At 36.1% G+C, this 26,058-nt stretch overlaps 1 pseudogene; it reads left to right on the plus strand.

Moving 5' to 3' along the window:
- Nucleotides 1–2,570: 2,570 nt before the first annotated feature.
- LOC111828027 lies at nt 2,571–2,663 on the plus strand (annotated as a pseudogene).
- Nucleotides 2,664–26,058: the final 23,395 nt, after the last annotated feature.

The following is a 26,058-nucleotide window of genomic DNA, read 5'->3' on the forward strand; positions in this document are numbered from 1 at the left end:
AAGTAGAGAAAATCCAATGTTCTCTGGTCCTCAACTCTGATAAATTTTAAAATTTGTATGCATGGACACTTGACCTGGCTTTCTTCATAGAGTCACTCCTAGGGTAAGAATCAGAGTGTGGGACGATAACATGATCATTATTTGCTTTTTAATAGATAATAATGTGATGATAATTTAGAATACCCTGTGTGTGCATTCAATATAAAATTAATAAAAAGAGACTTTAAAAATCCAACAGTTGACATATCAGTGTTTTCTGAATATTTGGCTTTAAAAAGAAACAGAGTCTTGGATTTAATAACTAAGTAAAGAGAAGATCTCAGGTTCCTAAAGGAGAGTAGCCATATTTCTATTTATCTAAAATATCTGTATTTATCTAAAGCAGTGGTGAGCAGAGACCACAGGTCTCAACATTATTGCCAAAGACACACAGTGGCACACACACACACACACACACACACACACACACACACAAAATAGTCCAATGATATTACCTGAGTGGAGACAAAACTACTAAATTGGATGCAAGTTAATTTGACTTATAGAGTATTCAGTAAATGAAAGTCACATATATGTATTCATAGGTCTGTCACTTACATATAGTTTTCAACCTGTCAATATTATACAAGGATTCTCAATGTCATTGGCATTATTATGTCATTCTTCTATGTTTCAGGAGGTGGTTCAGGAAAGGGATATCATTTTCCAAGGTCATAAAATCCCACTGCTTTTAAAAACTTAATCAGTCTAGCAGATAGCATCATGATGTAGAATCATATTCCTGTAAGCCTTAACAATGCAAAGTGTGAGGTGTTTCGGTGACCTTTCATCTACACCTGTATCTTCAATGATACTTACTAGGAAGCAAACAGCATGGCTAGCCTGTTTCTGACCTTGAGCTACTTACTCATTCTCCACTGCTCTATTTGAATTCAACATTGGCATTCATCTTAACCTTAGAGTAGGAACAGTAACATTGCATGCATATAAAAATGCTTAATTTCAGAATTTAATTAACTGATAAACTTTCATTGTTCTTTTAGGTGTTTTTTTTTTATCTCTGATTTTAAAATTAAGTGCTTGTTATAGAATTTTTACTAAACTTGCTTCAAATCAACCCTCTAAGAGAGTTTATCATAATGGTATCTGTTTTTTCTTAGTTTATAGCAAATTTCTGTTTATCCATTCAAAAATATACATTGACTACATTCTATGTTATGACATGCTAGACACTGGTGGGGACGTAGAGGTATAAAAACTACTGATAATTTTATAATCTTATTAGGAAAGCAAGTCAATGCCAAAATGGCAGAGTTCAGAGAAGGTGAGATTATTGTGGCCTTCCAGGGTCAGGGAAGGTTACATGGCAATGGGGAAAAATATTCCCGGGATTGGGGAAGTGATTGCCAGAGGCAGGGGTTGGGGTGGAAAAAAAGGGTGAAGGTGGTTGAAGCTACAAACTTTCAGTTATAAAATAAATAATATGGGGATGTAATGTACAGCATGGTGACTATAGTTAATAATACTATACTGCATATTTGAAACTTGCTAAGAGACTAGATCTTAAAAGTTCTCACCACAAGGAAAATAACTATAATCATGGATGGTAACAAATGTTAACTAGGCTTTTTGTGGTGATCATTTCACAATACATACAAATATCAAACCATTAGGTATACAACCTGAAACTAATATAATGTTTTATGTCAATCATATATTAATTAAAAAAACAATAAAATCATTCCTGTGTAAAGAACAAGGTGTGAGAGGTAAGAAAGAAAAAGTTATGTTTGGGGGAACTGAGGCAATGATAGTTGCTGGATCAGATGGTTAACATCAAGATAAAATGGAAAATAGTTTATAAAAATATACAAAGAGCCCGACCATCATGGCTCAGTGGTTGAGCATTGACTATGAACCAGGAGGTCACAGTTTGATTCCAAGTCATGGCACATGCCTGGGTTGTGGGCTTGATCCCTAGTGGGGGCTTGCAGGATGCAGCCAATCAATGATTCTCTCATCATTGATGTTTCTATCTCTCTCTCTCCCTCGCACTTCTTTTCTAAATATATATATATATATATTTAAATACATAAAGACAAGATTATAGAATCACATTAAATGGAGCCAGGATAATATTTATTTCAATAATTTAAGCAACTGGGAGTCTGTTACTGTGATTAAAACTAAATTGTTATTTCCGGGGCAATTTCTTATCTTCAGAATGAATGAGTCTTTTCAGTGAGCACAAATCCATAATCCTCTTCCATACCCTTTAGGGAAAAAGAAGACCTTAGCCCAACAGAATTACTTTTGCTCACTATTTCCTCTGGGTTACAGTTTCTGCTGACAAGGAAGCCTAGAGGAAGGGAGTGAGTCTGGCAGTCTACAAGTGCCCACAGATCCTGGTTGCCCCACAGAGAAGAAACAACTCCTCTGCTAGAGGGTCTCAGCAGGTGTGACAGCACCAACAGACCAGAGCAGGTACAGTAGCCTCCCATGGCCCTGAGAGAAGGCCCTCGGGGCCCTAAATTCATGTACCACTCTTATTCAGAGTGGATTCATCATAGTGCTCACTTCAGCAGCACAGTACTAAACTTGGAAGATTAGTATGGCCCCTGCGAAAGGATGACACACAAATTCGTGAAGCATTTCATATTTAAAAAAAAAAAAAGAGGAGCTTAGCTTCTGGGCCCAGGATACACCAATCTTTTCAAAACCATTGAAAAGCTGTGGGAAGCTATCCATTGTCAAATACTATCATGAAAGTGCAACAAGGAACTCGGAAGGCTGATGAACATGGAGCTTTAGCAAAAGCTAAAAGCAATGCACTGATTGTTCTCTCTAGATAGTGGTGGCTCAAGACATTTCCTGACCTAATAGTCTCAAAGTAAATCTTATTAATATTTACTGTCTATTGAGATAGTCTGTATGCTACCGGATTGCCGTGCCTAACTGAGGGCAAGATGTGTATTCTAAAATTGAATAAAAGCTAATGGGTCTGGGGTTTCAGGGAGCTTCTCCACTAGAGAAAGGTTTCTGCCTGGCCACCATGACTTGTAAATTCATATTTTTGTCTAGTGCATTCATTTGTGCATGGCCCCTTCTCTAGATCCTGAACCCTAGCCACAAATGGATGCGGCATTCACAAAAAAAACATGCTCTAACATCTGAAACCTTGTATTGTTACTTCAATTAATCCACATCATCAATAACAAAATAATAAAATAAATTAAAATATAAAAATAAAATAATAAATGTGTACCATTCAGCTTCATATTAAGACTCTAGTTTACAAAATTTCTTGTTTCTAGAATATGATTTAGACCTTTTGTTTATATCTCTCTCTGTAATTGAAGTGATCTTAATTAAATTAATAAACTAGTCTTTTAAAATTAGAGAGTATTTAAAAATATATGATCATATTTGAATACCTGTTTCCACCAATATTTATAAGTACCTGTGATATACTAACTACTATGATAGGTACATGTTACTAATGTTATTTCTCGTAGTTTACAGATAAGAAACTTGAGTCAAAAAAATAAATAAACCTGAAGTAACTAATCCATAATCACACAGCAGGAAAACAAAATCAGAACTTGGACCCAGATCCTATGACATTAAATTTTTCTTTAATTGCACAAGTGTGTTTTTTCAGCAAAACTTCAATAAATATATGCTAAATGGGAAAGCAATATTTTAAGAATAAGAAATTAGTGGGTCCAAAGACTTGGAGTGGAAAGACACTTAGAAGCAGGTATAAGGAACTGAGAGCCTGAATAATTGTTATAAGAGTGAAGAGAAGATAACAGATTCTCCAGTAACTGAATCACTCATTCATTAAAAAAACATATAATGAACACTTATATGCTAGGCACTGAATACATAGGTAACTATAAGTAGGAGGTTTTGGGGAAAATAACAGTGTCTGTGATGCCATGTGTATCGATAAAATTAAAGAATGGAGGCAAGCAAGCTAGTTGAAAGTAAAGTAAACAATTCTACTTTAGGTACATTAAATTGAAGTAAGAATGATTTATGTTGAACATTTGTCAGTTCAATACTGGAGTTAAGAAGAGGAATTGTCTGGAAGTAAATGATTTGAGAAATTTACATGATGATGTAGTTTAAAATCATGACTAGAAAGCCAGTCATAAATGGCCATATATTGCATGATCCCAATTAAAAGAAATGTCAAGAATAGTCAAATCTGTAGAAACAGAAAGTAAATTAGTGGTTACCTAGGGTTGGGGAAAAGAGGTAGGGGAGATTGCAGGGTGATAGATAGGGAGGTGAGGGCTTCTTATATGAGTAATAAAAACTTTATAAAAATAATTATAATAATGGATGCACACTGTGAATATACTAAAAACCACTGACTTATACCCTTTAAATGGGTAAATTGTATGGTGTGTGAATTATACCTTAATAAAGCTGCTAAAAACAAATCCATAACTATAAATGAGTTATCAGAGGGATAAGGAAAATACAAAAATTCAAATGACCAAAGACTGACTCTCAATGAACAGTTATAATTAAAGGGCAAGAGGAAGAAGGTAGACAAGAAGGTACCAATACATTAAAAAATTTCATTAAGCAAATGTCCTAGATTTGAAAACTAAAATATTATTGAGATGTTTGATAGTGTCCACAAGAACACATGTAGTGTTAGAAGCTAAAAGTTTCTGGGAGGTAAGGCATAAATAAATAAACAGGAAACTAAATTAAAGGCAAAGATCCAAGATTTACCTAAGGAAAAAGAGAATGGCAGCTCTCAGTAGCAACAAGATTTGGTTCAAATTCTGAATTGTGGTAGATTGGGTGAACTCTCTAGTCTACAACTTATAAGAATAGAATGGAATTGGTGCTCAGCATCCAGAACCAGAGTGAACAGAAGCAAATACCAGGATCAAAAAAGGTCAAAAGCAGAATTATAAACACAGAATTGAATCCAGAGTTATGAACTCTTCTGAAAGCAGTTGGAAACCAATACAAGGAAGCATTCATTAACTCACATCATCAATTATTTCTTGAACATTCATTATACAACAATAAAGAAGAAAAATATTAATGTCTTTCCTGATGCAGCTTATAGTTGAATAGCAAAAGCAGATATTTAATAATCACTGATAAAAAATGCGTAGTTCTAACTGCAGGAAGTGCTAAAAACAAGGTCATCAGGATCCTAAAAGACTATTGTGGGATGATTGCTTCATCATGGAGATAGAAAAAGTGATATAGAGAAAGAAATGCTTGCATTGTAACTTGAGACTGTAGAAATAGTTCAGTAAATAGTTCAGTAAATAGGTATAACATACTGGTATCTTATAAACAACAGGAACTTATTTCTCACAGTCTGGAGGCTGGTAGAGTCTGAGATTATGGTCAGGTGAGGACTCTTCAGGTTGTAGACTTCTCATTGTATCTTCACATGGCGAATTGGTAACTTAATCCCATCCATGAAGGCTCTGCCCTCCAACCTATTTACTTCCCAAAGGCCCCACCTCCTAATACTATCTCATTGGCATTAGAGTTTCAACATATAAATTTTGAGGGATATAAACATTCATACCACAGAACATTATAACATAGGTTTTACCTATACCAGTTCAAATGTAAAAGGCAGCTTTATTTATTTATGCCAAATAAATTTGAATATACTACATTATACTATTTGCAGGAAACCAGCAAAGCTGATGGAGCACCTATTGGGCTAATTATCTGGCAGACCTTCTCCTCTCCAATGACACATCTTTCCCCATTTAAAATCACCATGACAAAAAATAAATAAATGAAATAAATTAAAAAATAAAATAAATCACCATGACAAAAAATAAATAAATGAAATAAACCAATAAATAAAATAAAATAAAATCACCATAACAAGATAGGAGTAAATCACATCTGCTAACTGTTAAGACTGTCACAATATTCTGGCTAAAAATGCCTTTGCAAATGTTATTATATTCCCTGGACAGTTTAGAAGACCATAGTTAAGATATTTTCCTATCTAGTGTCTTTAAAATAATTTCATAACTAACCATTATAGTAAAATGAAAAAATGCATGAGCCAATCTATACATACTGCATGACTGTTATAGTTGGTCAAATAGAAAGCAGGTTTAAATGCAATTAATTCCTTCATTCCTTCCTAGAATAAGTATGTCCTATTACTCCAAAAAGTCATCTAACTAGGTTTGGTGCTCCATATAAGTTGTAAGTTTCTTTGGTCCAACTTTTTGGCAATCATATATACTAAAATAACTTTTAATACCACATATAATTTCTATTGCAATTTCTGCAAGTAAACATTTGTATAGCATTTTTTGAATACATAAAAATAATAATAAAAATAGATTTACATGGAAGGCAATGATGACCTGTCCCTTTGTTTTTACTTACCCATCCTGAATTCCCCCTTAGGTAGCATGAGGAAGTGAAAAAAGTATGGGAAGAATGAGACCTGAACTTTAACCCCCATTCAATCCTTAACCTACTTGAAGAATTAGCCTAGTGGATAGTGGACTTCAATGATGAGTGATATCCTTAAATATTTAACAGGTTGTCTCATGAGGTAACAACATTTTTAATATTCACAGTATGTCACATCAGGGTTCTTGTGACTTGGAGACATAAACCAAAAGGAGATTGTACTAGATGATCTCTGTATTCCATGCCAATACAAGATTATGTGAGGTTCTCTGAACCTCAGTCATCCCATCTAAGAAAGAAGAAGCCATAATAGTCAAGAAGTAAAGCAGTCAAATTTAAAATTGATATAAGGGAATAAAAAGGTGAAAAATATGAGCTTTGTTCTATAAACCTCTCTAGGAACCTCCACTATAAGATCTTAATCTTCAAACTTAATTATTGCTAACTCACGCTTTTCTTACACTGGTTATACAAATACCTAGACTCATCTCTGCAGCATTGTTAATTAGAGGAGGAAAGCACAATAATTTGTTACTTTGGGCTTAGTATCTCAGTATTGTTATATGTCTAGAATTTTGTCACTGTTTTTGTCAATTTTTTGCTGTTTTTTTTTTCCTTACTGATTTCACATAAAATTGATGCACAATGAAATAAGAAATAGAAGTGCTTTAAACATTCTGTTTAATCTGAAATAGCTTTCTTATGCATTATGACTAAATAATACATTCTTTAGAGTTGACATAGATGTTCAAATATATATAATTTTATTATGTGTTATGATATGTTTAAGTAGAAAATGTATAGCTTAATATTGATGGCAACACTTTTATTTTTAAAAATATATTTCTTTTAGAGAGGAAGAAAGAGGGAGAGAGAGATAGATACATCAATGATGAGAGAGAATCATTGATTGGCTGCCTCCCACACGCCCCCCACTGGAGATCAAGCCCATCACCCGGGCATGTGCCCTGACCAGGAATTTGAACCATGATATCCTGGATCATAGGTTGATAATCAACCACTGAGCCATGCCAGCCAGGCAACACTTTACTTTTTAAATATTCACCCAAGGATATGTTTTTATTAATTTTTTTTTTGAGAGAGAGAGGAAGGGAGAGGGAGAGAGAGAAAAACATTGATGTGAGAAACATCGATCAGTTGCCTCTTGCCCACGCCCTAACTGGGGATCAAACCTGCAACCTGAGTTGTGCCTTTGACCAGGAATCAAACCCGTGACTTCTCAGTACATGGGATGATGCTCCAACCTTCTGAGCTATACTGGCCAGGGCTGATGGCAGCATTTTAAATGTCAAACAGCATTTCATATGATTTAAATTTCATAATTTCTTATAAAACTTTTTATTGGGACAGCATATATATCTGCATAAAGCACACAGCCCTTTAAAATTAAATATAAATATCATTGGCATGAAGACTATTATCATAGCTGAATAAATGTTTATTACATCTAGTTCTAAATTCTCTACCTGTCCCATCTTGACACGTTTGATGATATTAACCAATAAGAGTTTAGAAACACAAGGGATTTATTTTAATCTTTCCCAGTGCTTTTCTTCTAAAAGGTATCCACATTATAAAAGAAATTATTTTTATCCATAAACTCAAACAAATTATATTCTCTAAAATTAGACTCTTGTCAATAAACTTAAGTGAGCATTAATATCACCTTAATTTTCAATCTTTTTTTCATAATCAAAGCATCTAATATTTATTCATCTAATGAACTTACGTTGTTCATTTTAGAATGCCCTTTCCTCTTTTGTCAGCCTGGCCAGCTGTTACTCATCCTTCGAGGCCTAGTTCAAATGTCAGCATGATGGAGCTTGCTTCACAACCTTTAGGGATAAGTAATTGCTTCATCATCTGCAATTCCAAAGAATGGCGTATTTATCTCCAAGAGCACTTTTGCTCTACTTTAGAAATATTTAGCATTTAAATAATTGGTAACTATTTATGTTATAGTGCAATAATTTTTAAACCGTACCATTATTCAACATTTCCTAACCATTATCCCATAGGAAACTACTGTATAACAAAATACAAATCAAACATTAATTTTCTATTGATGTGTAACTAATTACCACAAATTTAGTGGCTTAATACAAAACCTATTTATTATTCTACATATTTATAATACCTATTTATTATCTGGCTCTCAGTTCAGGTTCTTACCAAGCTGAAATCACATGGCCCTCATAGGCAGTTCACAACATGAATGTGTTTCTTCAAGGAGAAAAGGACTGCATCTCTGGCTATTTCTAACCTCTAAACCCCTATTTAGAAGTTCATCTGATTAGGTCAGGCCCACTGAGTATGTATATTACTTCTTTGATTAATTTGACTCATTAGAGACCATAATTATATCTGCAAAATTCTTCATGCAGTCATGGGAGTGATGTCCCAACATAGTCACATGCCAGAGTAGCTCCCCCAGAAAACAGGAGCATTTTCTCAGTGACATTCTTTAGAATTGCTGCTCAATGATAATTGGTAGAGAAGAATGACTTTTAGTTAGTTTCAGGATTATATTTAAATTCACCACAGAGAGTTCACTCCCTCATTGCCTGCCCTCTGGGTGGGCTGGTCTGACCATTTTTCCCATGGTGCATTACTGTTTGTGGTATCAAAAAATTACCCCTATGCTCAATTAATATTTGACAAAGGAGGCAAGACATACAATGGAGTCAAGACAGTCTCTTCAATAAATGGTGTTGGGAAACTTGGACAGATACCTGCAAAAAAAAAAAAATGAAACTAGACCACCAACTTACACCATACACAAAAATAAACTCAAAATGGATAAGGAACCATAAAAATACTAGAGGAATCCACAGGCAGCAAAATCTCAGACATATGCCAAAGCAATATCTTCACTGACACAGCTCTCTTCACTGACACAGCTCCTGGGCAATGGAAACTAAAGGGAAAATAAACAAATGGGACTACATCAAAATAAAAAGCTTCTGTACAGCAAAAAACAAACAAACAAAAAAAAAACCATCAACAAAACAACAAGAAAGCCCACTGCATGGGAGAACATATTTGCCAATGTTATCACTGATAAGGTTTTCTCCAACATTTACAAGGAACTCATACAACTTAACAAATGAAGATAAACAACCCAATCAAAAAATGGGCAATGGACCTAAATAGGCCAAGAGACATATGAAAACATGCTCAAAGTCACTAATCATCCAAGAGTTGCAAATCAAAACGACAATGAGGTACCATCTCACACCTGTCAGAATGGGTATCATCAACAAATCAACAAACGACAAGTGCTGGTGAGGATGCAGAAAAAAATGGAACCCTCCTTCACTGCTGGTGGGAATGCAGACTGGTGCAGCCACTGTGGAGAACAGTATGGAGTTTCCTCAGAAAAACTCAAAATGGAACTCCCATTTGACCCAGTGATCCCATTTCTAGGAATATATCCCAAGAAATTAGAAATACCAATCAGAAAGGATATATGCACCCCTATGTTCATAGCAGCACAATTTACCATAATTAGATTTGGAAGCAGCCTAAGTGCCCATCAGCAGATTAGTGGATTAATATAAAGCGAAAGCAGAGCTACATAAGATACTGTTAAAATTTTTAAAATATATTTTTATTGGTTTCAGAGAAGAAGGGACAGGGAGAGAGAGAGAGAGAGAGAGAGAGAGAGAGAGAGAGAGAGAGCAACATCAATGATGAGAATCACTGATTGGCTGCCTCCTGCATGTCCCCCACTGGGGATCAAGCCCGCAACCTGGGCATGTGTCCTTGACAGGCCAACTCTCTACCCACTGAGACAAACTGGCTAGGGCAGATACTGTTAAATTTTTTACCAGTATTTAAAGAAAATATAAACAACAGGATTGCTCCCTAAAACACAAAATTGTTTTTTATGCCTAGTCTTTCCAGACAGCAGAAGTTTTTCAAAGTAAGAAACAGCATTTGGGCAAAGATCAAATTCAGGGCTTTTTTTGTGTGAAATGTGGCCTCAGGATAAATTTCGGATTGAAAGAGTATCTGTAAGATCCTTTGTTAAGGCTTCAGTAAGATTTAAGGCAATTCCTCACAGACTTTCTCAGCTGGAAAAAGAAATCACTTCTAAGAATAATAAGGGCAAGCTTTCTAGACCCTCTCAGCTACATAAAATGTTTTCCAATATCTTAAGGGTCTGCTTCTTAGATTTTCTTGCCTAAAGAAAAGGTCTGCTACGAATCTGAGGAACTTGCCCTTTAGACCCTCTTTACTAGACAAGGACTCTTAAAAATCATGAGAGTGATCCCAGCTAGAGAAGGGCCTGTCTCAGAAAAAAAAATGTGGATGTGGGCCTACCGTAATGGAGAAGATTTGTAATTTGATACATAGACACAAGTGAAATATTAAAATAATTGTACCAACTTCTACTGAAAGGGACAATTAAGATGAAAAGTTGTCTCAGGCCCTTCAAATTCTCTGAGCAGGACGCAGGCTGAAAAATTTACTCAGCTGAGATCATGAGGCATTTCTTAAGGAAAAGAATGAGTGACTCAATTTGGGGCCAAGGGTCCAGATAGAGTCAAACCAAAAGTTAAAAAAAAAATCTCAGGAGGCACAACTGGGATTTAATGAAGCAAATGTTTCCTATACCCAAAGCAGGGTGAATTTCCCTGAGCCCAGCTGGACTTCAGATTGCTATAGAACAATGACTTTGATATGCCTTCTTTCACATTTTAGATGGATATACCTATGGCATTAATCATGTCATGTCAACCTCCGTCCCCATCCTGAGTGTGTGGAATGAAGGTAAATTGTCTCTTTGATTGAAAGACCTTCATATTTTTAAAAAATATATTTTATTGATTTTTTACAGAGAGGAAGGGAGGGGAAGAGAGAGTTAGAAACATTGATCAGCTGCCTCCTGCACGCCCCCCACTGGGGATGTGCCCGCAACCAAGGTACATGCCCTTGACCGGAATCAAACCTGGGACCTTTCAGTCTGCAGGCCGACGCTCTATTCACTGAACCAAACCAGTTAGGGCAGACCTTCATATTAAGAAGCATCATATTTCTGGAATCCCATTCCCACCTGCACCTGATTAGATAATAAAGTTCTAGACTCTAAACCAGGGGTCCTCAAACTTTTTAAACAGGGGACCAGTTCACTGTCCCTCAGACCATTGGAGGGCCGGACTATAGTTTAAAAAAAACTATGAACAAATTCCTATGCACACTACACATATCTTATTTTGAAGTAAAAAAACAAAACGGGAACAAATACAATATTTGTATTTGCACGTGGCCCGCGGGCCGTAGTTTGAGGAACCCTGCTCTAAACCTTATCAGGATAACAACATGAGATAAAACTTTGAGAGTCTTAAGAGAGGCTGAGCATAGTTTGTACTTGGGAAGGAAAAGAATCATTGGGATCCACAGGGGAGAGTGTGAAAGTTAGTCTCAAAAGAATCCCTCAATCCCCGCCAGTGAAACACACCTCCCAGTATTCAACTCCCCAGTGTGATGGGACCCTCCCACACTGAATCTCAGCTGATGGTGCATATTTAATAGATTGTTGCAAAAATGACACTTTATGACTTAAAAAAGAAACAACCTTGCATCTTCTGCATAGATCTCTTAGAAGGTTTACCATTGGGATGCTCCATTTTAAGCATCCAGATGCCATGCTATGAGAATATGAAGTGCAAGCCACATAGAAAGACCAAGAGTAGATTTCTGAGAAACAATCCCAGTTGAGTTCCTAGGCAACAGAAAACATCACCTTCCATGTGAATAAAGAATAATTGCACCCAAGTCAAGAGCTGACTGACACCACATGAAAGACTCAAAGTAAGAACCACCCATCTGAACTGAGTCAACTCACAGAATCTTCAGAGGAAACAATGATTGCTGTTTAATCCTGGAAACAGAACATTTATTTTGTAAAGGGCCATATAAATAAATATTTTAGCCTTTGCAAACATATTCTTTGATTTTTAAAATAATTATTACCCAGCCGGTGTGCTCAGTGGTTGAGCACCATCCCATGAACCAAAAGGTCACTGGTTCCATTCCTAGTCAGGCCACAGGCCTGGGTTGCAGGCTTAAACCCCAGTAGGGGGTGTGCAGGAGGCAGTTAATTGATGATATTACTCTCTCATTAATATTTCTATCTATCCTTCTCCCCTTCTCTCCATCTAAAATAAATAAAAACATATTAACATTTTTTAAATAAAATTAATTATTGAAAATGTAAAGATAATTTTTAGATCACAGGTCAAACAAAAATATGCCACAGACAGGTTTGGCCTGTGAACTATATTTGTGAATCCTGCTTTAATCTGAAAATATAGAGTGTTTTGTTACATCCAAAGGGATAAATGGAAATAAAATGGTGTGCAAAAGAACTAACATATCTGTTTTTCCATATAGTCAGCTTCTATAAATTAATATCATGTCTTAAATATATATGTAATCCCTTTGTTTGTAGCAGAGCATGTGTACCATAAGTATTTGTTGCCTACAAATTATTAAACATGACTTGGTTATATTTCAAAATCTCCTTAAAATACTTTCAATGATATTCAGTTCAGATTCATGAAAGTAAGTCCTCATGTGATACACATGCAATGACCACCTTTAGGTTGATTTAGAATGCACCTTAAAGCAAAAGGGAGCAGGCTATCAACCATGCTACATATTCATGAGCCTCAAAAATACTATACTGAATGAAAAAATTCAAATTCAGATAATTATATATTTCATGGTTCCATGCTTATAACATTTCCAGAAAGTCAAATCTAGAGAAAGAAAGCAGATTAGGGGTTATCCAAACTTAGCATGGGAGCAGAGTTAACTGCAAATTGGCATGAGACAAATTGGGGGTTAATAGACGTGTTCTAAAGCTGGAATATACTGATGGACATATAACTCTATAAAGTTACTAAAAATTATTAAATGTTATAATTAAAATGCATTAATTTTGCCCTAGCCAGTGGTTAGAATGTCGACCCAAGGACTGAAGGTCCAAGGATTCAATTCCTGTCAAGGGCACATATCTCAGATTAGGCTTGATCCTCAGCCCCTGATCGGGGTGCTTGCAGGGGGCAACCAATCGATATGTCTCTCTCATATCGATGTTTCTCTCTCTGTCTCTCCCCATCCCTTCCACTCTCTTTAGAAAATCAATGAAAGAAATATCAACTGGTAGGAAGGGTGGAGATGCTAAGAGGGCTGGTCCTGCCCCCAGGTGGAATGACTGGGATTCCAGAGAGATGTCTCAAATGCAAAAGTCCCCCTTGAGGAGCATGGGGGGTGGGGGGTTTCAACCCCAAGTCTGGCTCCCCAGCCCAGAGCAAGAGAGCCAAGAGAGGGTGGCCACATAACATCAGGCACCCTCTTAAATGTTTTTCATGATTTGATTTTATTTCTTTCACTCTTAAAATACAGTGGGGCCTTGACTTATGAGTTTAATTCATTCCGAGACCAAGCTCGTTAAGGAGCTTGTTAAGGAGCTCGTTAACTCAAATTACTCTATCAACTCAATGCAAAAAATCGGCGGAGAGACAGCTGGTATCTCAAAAAACTTGTTAGTCGGGACACTGGTAAGTCAAGGCCCCACTGTATGTAAATGTATTTCCAGCTAACTGTATAGACATTTGCATTTGTTGAAATCTTTGTTCTTTTCTTATGTCTAGAACCACAATGATTTTATAGATTTTATAATATTAAACTAGAGGCCCAGAGCACAAAATGTGTGTGTGTGTGTGGGGGGGGTGTCCTTCAGCCCAGCCTCCACCCTCTCCAATCTGGGACCACTCAAGAGATGTCCGACTGCCCTCTCACAATCCAGGACTGCTGGCTCCCAACCACTTGCCTGCCTGCCTGCCTGATTACTCCTAACGGCTTCTGCCTGCCAGACTGATCACCGCCTAATCACTCCCCTGCCAACCTGATCGATGTATAACTGCTCCCCTGCAGGCCCTATTGCCCCTAACTGCCCTCCCCTGATGGCCTGGTCACCCCTAACTGCCCTCCCCTGCAGGCCTGATTGCCCCCAACTGCCCTCCTCTGCAGGCCTGATTGCCCCCAACTGCCCTCCTCTGCAGGCCTGGTCCCTCCCAACTGCCTTCCCCTGCTGGCCATCTTGTGTTGGAGTGATGGTCAATTTGTATATTACTCTTTTATTAGATAGGATGATTGAACTTTAGATATATTTTATTGCTCTGGATGATTATTTATAACTTCCAAGGTCATCTGGATGACATAAAAGAAGAACATTTAATAACATTTTCAGCATTAATATTTAACTCACTTAAAAACTGATTGTCCTTGTACTATGTAAAAGAACATACACAAAAATGTGGAGAAATGAATGGTGACTCATGATCTGGTTTTTCAGGGATTTTAAATTAAAGAGGAAATACACAAACTCCTTAAAGTAGAATTCAAGTACAACAAAATACATAGTGTTTCTATAGATATAAAAAGAGTACTATATAATAGAATTTTTTGAAAGGAGAACTTATTATTGACTAGGGAAAACTAGACTGGCATCTTACAGAAAGAAATTTATGGCTGAGTTTTGAATAACTGGCAGACAAATAAGAAAGTGAGAGGTGGATGTTATGGAAAATTTTGAAATAAAAGACCATGAACAAAGCCAAAAAGTTAGGAGATTACAAGATATATTGTGGCAATCACTGCATGGAAAAGAAGAGATGAAAGTGAGACAATATTAATGAAGCATGTAGTTACCTCTACTGAAAATAATTTTGAATACCAGGTGGGCAGAGAGTCTAAATTTCATTCTATATGAACAAGGAGCATAGGTTTGACAATAATAAATTGGGCATATTTGAGAGTGCTATTTAACCAGAAAGTAAGATTTAACTTTATCTTTACCTTATCTATTATTCACTGCATGATTTTTTTTCTATTTTTTGTATATTTAAACATTGTGATTACAACAAAGTGATATATAGCTTTTAGGGCTTACTGATCATATTCAAGAGTTTAGAGATGATTTTTTAAACCTTTCATTAGTAATATGATTTCTGCTATTATTTTAAAGAATGATTGGGAATGAGTACCAGTAAGAAATAACTGCAATTATTTTTTTTACTAGAATTTCTGTGCCTCATCAAAAGTTTTTGTTTTTGTACGAAATTTCAGTATTATTCAGGAGGAAGTAACTAACAAATTTCTCCACTCTGCAATATGCTTTTCCTCTAGTAATGATGATATGGTGATGATATCTGTAAGTATACAAGGCACATTGATTCCAAGAAAATGATTTTGGAACTGCAAAATGGTGTAGTAAATAACATTAAACCCTTGGCAATAATTACTAGGATATGTTGCATTTTACATATAGGATAATAAATTTTTGTTTATATATAAAGGCTTAAGAACCAGTCTTTTTTTTAGAACTTCAAAAATTGAAGATTAATTTCATAAACCAAAATTTATTTCTACTCATTTACATGTAAAACTACTCTCAAGGATACATGCATACACACACAGTGTCACAATTAATATTTCATTAATGATATGGAAACTAAATATAAAGAGATTTACTCAGGTTCACATAGCTCAACATTTACTCAAAGTCACTGAAGTGTCAGCATCATAAGAAGAACGTAGGCCTCAGGAAATTTATGTCACTCTTATAATGCACTGACTAATTTCCCAAAAGTTTACTAGTAAGTAATTTGTATAGCAATTTTAATGAGCTACCTCATTAACCAAAATAATGTCTCTAAGTGAGGTTGCAGAATGAGGAATTAAAATTACATCTGATTTTTTATACCTAACCTTCTGGACAAACACATCCTTAGCTTACATGTAGTATACCTTTTCTTGAGGAAAGCAGTTGTTATATTGAGGAAAGTTTTTTTCAGAACCATTGGCACCATTTGAAAAAATTATTTAATATGAACTGAAGCTATTTCATAAGAAATTGGGCTATTTCATAAGAAATGGTCAGCATGACAAGCATCTCCCCTGAAGGAGGCAGAAGTGTCTGCAAGCACTTAGTAATTTCAAGGGACTTCCGCTGCTATTACCTAAAGCCATAAAGCTCAGAGTTCAGGGAAAACAGTTTAACCTATAACACAGATTTTTAATATTTGATGAAAAAATATGTACCTTATAAATGGGTGATCAAATAGTGAAATTACTATTGAGAAAGATCATCAAATTTTCATCTTAGAGATCCTGCAGGGAAAACAAGCATCTGTTTGGGAAACTGAAAGTAAAATTCTCCTTATCTGCATAAGGGTGAATTGGATGATGTTCCATGTCACAATGGTGACTCTTTTGCACAAAAGAAATGGGATGTTGAAAAATTAAGGTACTCACAAAAACTTACAGAAAAATGCTACTTAATGTGAGGGGATATTTGGGAACGGTTATAGTAACAAAGCATTTTTACTTCAATCAATTTAAGTTGATACTGTCAAATAAACGACACCATAGACCTTATAATGACAAATATGATGGAAATTTTTTTCACTTATACACATTTTTGCTAAATGTGTGACAAATTTTCTTCCTTTAATAATTTAGATAAACTCTAATTGGCAACTCACTCATAATTTTTCACAGTGAATGCAGTCTCACGAGAAAACCAGTATTAGATATTATTGTTTAATGCATTTAAAAATATTTTGCTAATAAAAATGAATTATGTGATTTCATTCCATTGTGTATAATGATTTTCATTTCAGCTGAAATCTGAAAGTGTATCTTACCATAATTCCATTGAACATCATCAAAATCTGAAAGGCAGAAATTTCCCTGCGACTGGCTATTATAATATCTCACTGGATCTGTTTAGGGCTAATCTACTAATTGTACAGCAAATGCTCATGCTCAGTGAATTCCTCCAAGTCTTGTCATTCAGAGAACTTATCCTTTAGGTGATTATCATGAAAAGTCTTTTGTCAATAAAATTATAGATAGTCTAGAGGCCTGGTGCACGAATTCGTACATGGGTGGGGTCCAGCTGGCTCACCCTGATGGGGACCTTGGGGGGTGAGGGAGGCCACAGGTGGCTGGCCAGCTGGCTCCACCTCTTATTAGGGTGCTGGGGGCCGATTGGGGCCCGAATCAGGCCAGTTGGCTGCCACAGTCATGTCATAGCCACCGGTCATTCTGGTCATTCTGGTCATTCTGCCGGTCCAGTCGCTGGGCTTTTATATATACAGATTACTCTAGTGTCTTTAGGGTAAGTAGACATCTTTCAACCTGTCCACTAGAATCCTGTTTTCTTATCTATTTGGCAAATTATATGCATCTAAAATATATCTGGCACTGACTAGGCATTAAATCTAATCTCTGAGTGATTCCATCCTAAAAAAAAAATCCAGAGAATATCAAATAAAATGTTCAATTTATAACATTTGAAAATTTACACTATTTCCAAGTTATCTATTGGGCTTAAGAACTCTTGACAGTAATCACATTTCAAAGAACTTACATCAAACATCTTTTTAATTATCCAGAAAAAGTTAAAATTCTACAACTATCAATATAAATATGACTTTTATTAAGAACTGCAAAAATTTTTTAGGCTCTCTCCTCTTTCCATCATAAAGTTGCCAATTTAACAGTTGGTAACTTTTGAATGTAATGTTGAGAGACATTTGTGGTTGCCTGCAATCAGTGTACCACAGGGTAGCCTGGTAAAAAGTCCTTTTGTGGCTCATATTCTTCCCTCTCTAACTCTTAGTACATCGTTTGCTACTAATAATCTTGGTTTCTTCATCTATTTTTCTCTGAATTATGCTTGTATCTCATTAAGAAGCAGCTGGAAACCTATGACTAACAAAATGGACTGTTATACCAGAAAAACAAAGTTATGTCTCTCAAAAATGCTTCGTTTGACTGTAGAATATGGCAAATAAGTGCTACAGACATTCAGTCCTTATATAGAGTTTTACTATAGAGTGAAAGGCTTTTAAAATCTGACCTGTTATCTTTAATGTAGTATATAATTGATATTAAACGTAAAGCTACTCTAAACTTTGCTTACTGCTCTTTTAGCTCCTCAACAAATATTTTCCTTTTTATGAAGCACAGACTTAATTCTAAGCCAACAGAAACAAGAAAAAACATATATGTAAAATGAAGAGAATTAAGAAACAATATTAGAAATAAAAAACAAAAATTCATTTATTGTAGATATTAAATAGCAGAGATTTATACAAGGCTGTTTATTATAACAGCATTCTAAACTCTTCTCATTCTATGAACAGTAAATTAGACCACAGAGTATAGCAGTTAAGCCATCAACATAAATCAAAAAGTCCTCTTTCCTTTAGTTAAGAAATATTAAAAGTTAGTCAAAGGCTGCTGGAAATAAAGAGTGAAGATCATCATTGTTTCAATCAAGAAATTATGCGAAGATGAGAAAAAAAAAACTGCCCTGAAAAGAATATTAATTGAATATACAATAACTGTATTTTTCATGTATGTGGCCTTCACAGTCTGCTACCATAGCTTTATGGGATTTTAGTTGTTCTGTTTTATTCATGTGACTATGCTTTGTCCTTACTGCCAGGTTGTAAGACTTTTGAGGGATGGCAGAACCAATGATGGAGTTGAACTTAACTTCATTTCTCCCAATATGCAGTCAAAGAAATGCTTATGTAATAGTTTTCAATGAAAAAACATTCTGCACATTAAGTAGTAAATCTTGCTAAAACATCAATTGCCTGTTTTATGTACAGGCCAAGTAACAATTTGCAGGTGTGCCAGCTTCTAAAGTTCCCTGAATGGGAGGAATTAGAATACATTAACTTCACTAGTACATTCTGTTGTTCTATACTTTTGCAACTATTTTCCTCAAAATATCTGTATTGTCAAAAATCACATTTAAAAAGCAGTTCTTTCTAATTTTTTGCTGCAAAAGCAATAAAGCTCCAAGTAAACTCAGTATTTACAACTGATATAATTTTTCCAGGAAAGAATGGCATGTCTTTTCCTATCATTGTAAGGCCAGCCTTTGTACATTCTTGTAACCTCTTGTTGTCCTAAACAAAGCTCAAAGGTGCTCAAACAAGTGGTTGCGTTGTGAGAGCACCAGCATTTTTCATAAGAGGTGCTATTTCTAGATTGCCAACCTATTACCACAAATAGCCTCCATCGTATAAAAGATGTTTCCAAATAAGTAGTTGTTTTATATATTGCTTGCTTCATGGAAATTCATTCTGCTGAACATTTATAACCATCCTGACCTTTTAAAAAATCACAGTTCACAAATTTAGCCTCCTTCCTATCACTCTCTTCCATCAGATTAAAATTAATAAAACTATTTTAAAAAGAAAATAAAATCAGGCACCTCAACATTAATCTCTATGAAGATTATTTAAGACAAATGGTTTCTTAATTTTGCTACTTCTCTTGAAGTTCAATCATGGTATCAGATCTGAGAAGCTTTGCTTTCCTGCCTTACTAAATTCCTCCAAAATATCACATCTTATTTGTCTGTATTTCCCATCACCTACACATATAGGCTGTATCAGAACTGATTTTCTGCAGTGCTGCACTCCAGACCCTGGTGGCACATGCAATAATTCAAAGTGTTCATCGAAAGGGCAGAACCCAGGGCAATGCAATTTGGCATCTCCAAAAGGTCCGGATGCAGATGCAGTGGGGGACATTCTCTACTCGCCCATTAGCAGTCTGTCATCATAGCTCATGAATAACTAGCGATGCTATTTTCCAAAACTTACTTTATAAAAAGACAAATTTTCCCAGACACAGCAATTAAGTGAGACTACATTTGCACATAAACCTAATGCACTAATTGGCATGTTTATTTGCATCTCCAAATAGCACCTACACCTGTTTCTCAGTGTGTGGAACAAATAATTACCTTTGCTTCCAACTCGTTTTAATGATTTTTATGAGAAGACGACTCACAAAGTAATTTTTTTGGAAAGTTCTAGATTATCAAGGCATTGACTTTAATTGAATATATCAGATGAGTTTGCTTTTTAAAAAGATCTTTAATGTAATTGAAATCTCACTGCCTTCTAGACTAGAGAAGAGGAGGTGGAGAAAGCAGAGCAATAGGGAGAAGGAAATAATATTTTACATCAAAGGAGGACTTCCAAAACCCTGTCAAAAAGCCTTCCAAGAAAATGGATGCGAATTTACTGCCTGAATAAGTCTGACTCTATCTATCACCTTCCAATGAATGATAGATTGTTCAATACAAGATGTTTGCTTTCTCTATGTTCCCATATTTGACACTTAGAAGACAGATAAACATAGATACTCTTCAAAGACTAACCTTTTGCTACAGCCAATTGCTTCTGAAATATGTGTGAATGGCAGAAAGAAAGCTTAGAAGGCAATTTTCTGGGGGGAAAAAGAGTGTGGCATTTTATAAGGAAACTAGATCATGAGGTATTTCACTTATCTCAGATAAATTCTAAATCATTGGTGCCATGTACATAACACTAAATTATATAACACAAATTATATTTTTAAAGTAACTAATAAAATAATTCATTTTAAATTGCTATAGAAAGTTACTTTTCATTTTATAATCTTAGTGAAATGATCAAATAGCAATGAAATTATACAAACTCTATAATTGGCACAAGTAAGTTTTTCAGATGCAACGGTGACTTCATAAATATATATAGTGTTAATAGAATTTGGCCTTTGATATTTTTAGCTCTGCAGTTTAGATTCTATTAGATGTTTCCAATGATACTTTTCTAAGAAGTTGAAGTTCCTTCAGACTTTATGCCAAGTTTTATGCATGTTTTGTTCTTGATTTTTTAAAAATATATTTTATTGATTTTTTACAGAGAAGAAGGGAGAGGGATAGAGAGTTAGAAACATCGATGAGAGAGATCGATCAGATTCCAATGAGAATGCAGTGTAAAATTGTTACTAAACCAGGGTACATGCCCTTGACCGGAATCGAACCCGGGACCCTTGAGTCCACAGGTCGACGCTCTATCCACTGAGCCAAACCAGTTCGGCACTTGATTTTTTTTTAATGAAGTTTCTGAAGACTCCCAAATGGTAGTAAAATACCAGTAAAATATCATAACTTATACTTTCTGCTAAAGATCTAACAGATTCCAATAAGAATGCAGTGTAAAATTGTTACTAAAAATTCAATACAGAAAACCATTGTCTTAGTTCAAATTCCCCTGATAGAAATACCTGAGATAAGAACTGGGATGAAGGAGATTTATTTGGGAAATAATCTCAAGAAAAATAAAGTGTGTTTTATTGGGCTGGTTATCTCTGTGGACATCTGGGTCTCAATCCCCAGGTGCCCTTCTGAGGAACCAAATATGTGCAAGGTGCCTCAGAATTGTCCCTCCAACGGAGAGAAGTTTGGGGCCCTCTTTACCAGACTTACCTCATCCTCCATTGGGTAAGAGTTACTTTAGAGAGTGTTACAACCCCGCACACTCACCCAGGCTGAGCAAATCCCATTGTTCCAGGGCAAGACCTGAGGCAGAAAAACATGCTATGGTATCAATGTTTGCAGAGCAGCATTGGTGTGCACTGGGACTGAGCCCCTAGCTGCAGCTCAAATCAGAGGTGGCCAGTGCTGCCAGGCTCAAGGGGCAGCTACAATAATCACTAAACTCTTAACAACTCCTTACATGCGTGTTTAAGCAGTAGTGAGGCATTAGCAAAGGAAATTGGGATAAAAGATATTTTGATCTCTGAACTCAGACCTGTAATTGAAAGCAGTCCCTATCTGATTCTCTTCAGGAGTGGAAAAATCCTTCAGTCTTCTTAGGGGATATTATGCATGTTCTCAGGACATGGTTAGGATTAAATGGATTAACGTTTAAGAGCAAATGTCCAGGAGTGATGTTTACCATTGGCTTGAGCCACCTGTAGTGAAACATCACTTTTCTTAAGATGATTCCTATTCACTGATACTATTATGGGGCTTTTCTGATGCCAGGAAGTTTGCTTTGCTCAACTGGCTCATTTTATGTGTGTAGATTCAGGTCCCCACTGTGCTAGAGAGAGTGCCCTCCACCAACTTAACTTGTTAAAGAACTATCAGGCTTTGTAAGTTTCAGTGTAACTATTAGTGACTCAGAAAAGATTTCTTTAACTCTAGACTGAGGAAGCACCTTAAAAGAGACTACTGAATCTGTCAATAAGCCTTCTTCTGTTACACTTCAGGTACTTGTCACTAATTATATGCATTCATGCTAAACTGTAAGCTCCATAGCAGAGGAAAATATTCATCTTGTTTTCCAGGCTATCAATTAATATTTATTGAATTGCATTAATATATGTGAATCATATACTAAGAAAATTCAATAGTTTTTACCCCTCATCTTTTTCTAAAAGCAGGGAGCATGTGAAATCCTGGCTACTAAGAACACTTACATTATTACATGTGTTGGCAACAATATAAGCTTTCTTGCCAAAAATGGATCTGGGTATAATTTTTATTTTTACTTTAGAGCACACAATTGAAATAAACTCCAAGATTATATTTGTTATTCTTCCACAAGCATCTGCCTACCTCATTCACCACAGAGCCACTGCCCCATTCCACTATGGTGGATAGAGGGAGAAAAGGTGGTCAAGAGCCAAAGTGAGGACAAGCACCAACATTTAGTAGGAAAGGAATTTTGAATGAAATTAATTTCTGCCCTAAATTCTCTAAGATAATAATTTTTCCAAACCCCCAGATGAATTGGAACAGACAGGACAACCCGCCCACCCTGCTACCCAGCTCCCCACTCCACCCAAACCCTACTTCATTCCTGCTTAGATGCTGGAATGGGCACAACCCCAGAGATTGCTTTTTTCAGGGGCCCAGAAAGAAAAAAATATATATCACATGCATCAGTCTTAAATCTAAATTTCCTGGGTAGTCCCCAAAGCCTAACATTTCTTTGCATTAATCTCTAAATGTAAACTCTAATGCTTTCCCCTCTTCTCTGTCATTCTAACCAGCCATTAACTTTTGCCCATGTCATTCTCTTCTCTAATTTTTTTCTGGATTTTATGAGTTGGTTTTTAGTCCAAACTTGGTTTTTTCTCTTTATTCACTTGTTGGTGTTTATCAAATATCCAGGATGGTTTGATTCAATTCTCAGCCCTGTCTCCTTCCTGAATCGCATCATGACATCGGACACTGTTCTAGGTGCCTCCACATCTGGACTCATTTGAGGACTCAAATTGCTGGCATTGGATTTATTCTTTATGTTCTCTCCTGGCTCTTGGAAATAATAACACTGCTTAGATAAACAATTCATTCTCTGTTTTGTTCTAATAACCCAGTTACCAATTCATTGGAAATTAATCAATATTGGTGAAATTATTGGCATATTCCTCTGTTAGGATCCAACTCTATCAAAAACACATATCTGACTTGCCTTACATAAATCAAGTCAAAAGGGAATTGATGTGGAATTGGAGTGGCTGGCATGCCAGCATTGTTGATCATCTCGAAATTACACTCATTCAATTATCTTCACTCATCGCTCATATGGCTTGGATGAATGTTCACTACATAGAATTATAGTGGTATTGAAGGGAACTATTCTTCTGGGTTTCCAATAAATTCTTTGCAGATTAATCTTTGAAACTGTTACTTTGCTCCAGGGATTAGCATGAACAAACTCATTTGCATATAATGGGCATCCAATAAAAATTTGTTAAATTAAATCAAGTGTTTTCTAAATGTTCAGCTTTAAACAAGTCTAAAGTATAATAGATGGTGGCACTATCTGGTATTTGATTTGGAGTCAGTCCTTCTGTAGCCTATAACCTTTTATGTAGGCTATAATCACACTCATTTTATTTTGGAACTCAGATAATCACAAGGCTGGAGATCACTTTGAAATCAACCAGCTTTTCGCCCAGCTGCTATACCGTCTTGTGCAGTATTTCAGATATGGAAAATATTCAGTTGGAAAAGCAGCCTCTTCCAAATGATGTGTTGAGAATGCAGATAGTCCCAAATGGGGGTTAGCAGAAAAATGTTTCATATTTGCAAAGTATTTTGATCATATCACAGCCCTAAAAATACCTAAAGTGTTTGGCAAAATGATTACAATAGTTTCAGACCATCAAAACCCACAGGGGAACTACTCTGATATAAACAAAGTGGTTTCTCAAAATAACTCACCTCAGTTAGCACTTGATGATCCTGTGAACTACCAGCTGATACATGTCCCTAAATAAAAATAAATGCGGGATATACCAATGAAATGTGTGTCTTTATACTAGGTCTGAATAACTATTAAGGCCTTGAGTTATATGAAACTAGTTTTTGATATAGCACACGGTGCCAGCCATGAAGAATGCTAGCTAAAGCCAGGCTCTCTATGATTGACACCTTTTCTCCAGAGACATATGTCACATTAAGATTTGCTTTGCATGCAGATACCTGTAAATTGTGAATTCAATACTTTGGCAAGTCTAGGTGCCAAAGAAAGACAACTAAAGCAGAGTGGACAGGAAGGAAGGAAGGAAGGACGGAAGGAAGGAAGGAAGGAAGGAAGGAAGGAAGGAAGGAAGGAAGGAAGGAAGGAAGGAGGGAGGGAGGGAGGGAGGGAGGGGAGGAGGGGAGGAAAGAAGGAAGGAAAGGGAAGGGGAGAGGGAGAAAGACAAGCAAAAACAAAAAGCAGTCTGTGTGTGTTTTTATAAAGGGTTAGTGAAGGAGAAATTGAAGGGGAAGTTGCCCCATTTTGGTGTTCGGACTCTGAAAGTCCTTAAAAAATGAATTCTATTTTTCTAAGAGGCAAGGTAAAAGTTTTATCTAATAATAGAGGAGGGATGTGTGAAATTCATGCAAGAGTAGGTCTTCCTTCACAAGGCTGCCGGCACTGGCTTCCCTTGCTGCCCCGGCTTCATCCGGAAGGTTGTCCGGAAGGACGTCCAGTCTAATTAGCATATTATGCTTTTATTATTATAGATTTTCCTGTGACAGGCCTTCACTTCTTGTTGAACATTAGGTTCTGTCTCTTCTTAATTCTTCTCCTTGGCTGGTAAATGTTTCCCCAAAGGCAGTAATCAAATTCACAAATGAAACAATTTTTAAAGGTACTTAAATATGCAATGAAAGTACAGTTTCAGTTTCAAGACAGGAAAGACATTAATAGAGGCAGAAAGCAAATCTTTTATCAGTTCTCCAAACACTTCCATAAATAAAGAGAACAGCTTTAAAAGAGCAGAGAAAATGCACTGACCTTTTTCAAGTGTATTTGTAAATGCAGTATTATTTATGGCATGCAGATTTGTAACCACAATACTGTGCAGGTTCCTAACCTTGAAGATCATATACTCTAGGAGCCTTGTTCCATTTGGCTGACTTTAAGACAGTGATTGGGAGGCCAGCAAAGAGTCATCTTGGTCTCATTCTTTGGAACAGTCACATCTGTTATGCAATTATGACAACTAATACATTACTGCATGGGGTTCTGTTTTCAGTTTTTCATAAGTCAAATTATGTGTGCTTTTGTAGATTGAGCAGTATATAGTAGTTCATTTTAAGAATGAAAGGGGGGGAGGAGGGAGGGACTCACAAAAGGGAAGGGAGAAGAACACAACACGCGCACACATCGACCGAGGGAAGAGCCAAACAATTCCTACTTAAATTTAAAACTGGAAGGCCTA

Source organism: Myotis lucifugus, unplaced genomic scaffold (genome assembly GCF_000147115.1).
Source record: "Myotis lucifugus unplaced genomic scaffold, Myoluc2.0 scaffold_268, whole genome shotgun sequence".
In the NCBI taxonomy this organism is placed as follows: domain Eukaryota; kingdom Metazoa; phylum Chordata; class Mammalia; order Chiroptera; family Vespertilionidae; genus Myotis; species Myotis lucifugus.